The sequence below is a fragment of the Ctenocephalides felis genome, unplaced genomic scaffold (assembly GCF_003426905.1).
Source record: "Ctenocephalides felis isolate EL2017-DRISC unplaced genomic scaffold, ASM342690v1 CF-g0.4_SCAFFOLD_01886, whole genome shotgun sequence".
Classification (NCBI taxonomy): Eukaryota; Metazoa; Arthropoda; class Insecta; order Siphonaptera; family Pulicidae; genus Ctenocephalides; species Ctenocephalides felis.
Genome location: NW_020538040.1, coordinates 6,139,961 through 6,142,147, shown reverse-complemented (window position 1 = coordinate 6,142,147; position 2,187 = coordinate 6,139,961). Strand labels below are relative to the sequence as shown.

The 2,187-nt window shown below is 21.2% G+C and overlaps 1 non-coding gene across 1 annotated transcript; it reads right to left on the bottom strand.

Moving 5' to 3' along the window:
• Nucleotides 1–1,686: 1,686 nt before the first annotated feature.
• On the bottom strand, nt 1,687–1,759 carry Trnar-acg. The gene has a single exon. It is a non-coding gene; the product is annotated as a tRNA-Arg (tRNA).
• Nucleotides 1,760–2,187: the final 428 nt, after the last annotated feature.

The following is a 2,187-nucleotide window of genomic DNA, read 5'->3' as shown; positions in this document are numbered from 1 at the left end:
CATCCAATTTTATCAGTCACTACTCACAAAAACTACTAATATTTTAACTAACTAAAATATAAATGAACAATAAATCCTTTTTTACGTAAAGTGACATTTCTAATCAGCCATATTGGTTTGCCAAATTATTACCAACGAACGACTTGAAGTTTGCAATTAGTCAACTGTCAAAATAAAGCGGTTAATTTAAAAACAAATTGAAATAGCAATAATACAAAAAGTTAACAATAATAGTATTGAATACAGCTTGACATTTGTCAATTTGATTAACTGATCATCTATCAAAATAAAGTTTGTAATTTTAGAAACAAATTTGCCAATAATAATTAACAATAATAATAATTTTAATTGATAATAATTGATACGACTTGAAGTTTGCAACTAGTCAACTGTCAAAATAAAGCGGTTAATTTAAAACTCAAATTGTAATACAAGAAAACCAAATATAAATAATTTTAGTCTATTCTATTTAATGTGTCTTTAAATTCGATTTGACACGGTTAGGTGTTGCACAATTTCCTAAATCGCAAGACAAAATTTTTTGGGTGAAAGTTATTATCGAATCTGTGCGAGTCTAATGCTAAATTATATTGTTTTATGTAATTTGTAATTTGTTTAACTACATACCATTATTTATACTAAATATACAGACAATATATATATATATATATATATATATATATATATATATATATATATATATATATTATTTATGTTTATATTAATACCGAAGGATTATTTAAATCAATGAATAAATTATCAACAATGTTTGAACAAACAAGACAAGAAGCTGGATAAGCCTAAGACTTTATTTAAAAATAAAAGAAATACGAATTTAATCCTTAAATAAGACGCGAAAGGAATTAATATAAATATGAATATAAAAATTGTTCAGACAGAATTTTCATATTAAGTCATTTTTAAATATTTTATTTGAGAAAACTATTTATAGTTAAGAAATGATATTTGAATAGGAGATACCTAAAACTAATTTTTATAAAACTATATTTAATTAATTTTAATTTTTATATAAACTAAAACTATTTTTTATATTAAAAATACTTAAATAACCGATTTTTGAAAATATCAGAAGTTTTTAACATTTTAGTAGACTATTCACATTTAAATTGATTAGACAAATTTTTGCAATAATCATTTTTAAATATTATTATAGAAAATACAATTTTTTACAGATTTTTTTCTACGAATATTATACTTATAAAATTTAAAGACAGAAATAATTTTTGAAATTTATGAAAAAGTGAATATTTTTATTATTCATATTTGAATAGGAGAAAATATCAGAAGTTTTTAACATTTTAGTAGACTATTTATATTTAAATTGATTAGACAAATTTTTGCAATAGTTATAAATTTGCAATAAAATACAATTTTTTACAGCTTTTTTTCTACGAATATTATACTTATAAAATTTAAAGTCAGAAATAATTTTTGAAATTTTTGAAAAAGTTAATAATTTGATTTGTTTTTACATTTCCTATTAATATTTCTATTTATATGTTTTATTAATCCAATTCGCTAATAAATATTAAATTTTTCAATTTTAATCATTAAAAAACTGCTTGTTTGCTACAGTTAATGTGTTAGTACACAATTATATTATATAATATTATGAAACTATATTAAAAAATTGTTTTTGAATAAAAAAATGAAAAAAAAAATAGTCGATCCTGCCAGGATTCGAACCTGGAATCTTCTGATCCGTAGTCAGACGCGTTATCCGTTGCGCCACAGGACCGTTGCGACTTGTACGCTTTAATGCAGATAGACATACGGAACGACGAACTAATAAAAAATATTCTAGCAATACTTGTTTATTCTTGTTTATCTATGACTCTAAAAATAAGATCTATTGATTTTTTAAATATTGTATTTGTTATTAAATTAGTTTAATTTATTATTAAAATTTAAATTATTTATTCGGCAAATTTTTATAAAAATTATAATCTGCCATGGATATTTGTAAATGTTTTAGTCGCTATACACAACTAAAATTGGTTAGACAAAATGTTTAATTTGTTTTTTGAAAAAACTATTTATAGTTAACAAGTATAGTTTGGACAAGAGATAGCTACAACCTTTTTTTAAAATTTTGCAAAATTATATTCTACAATTTTAAATTGTATCAAATGATATAGATGAATTTTTGCAAAAATGTTTCTGAAT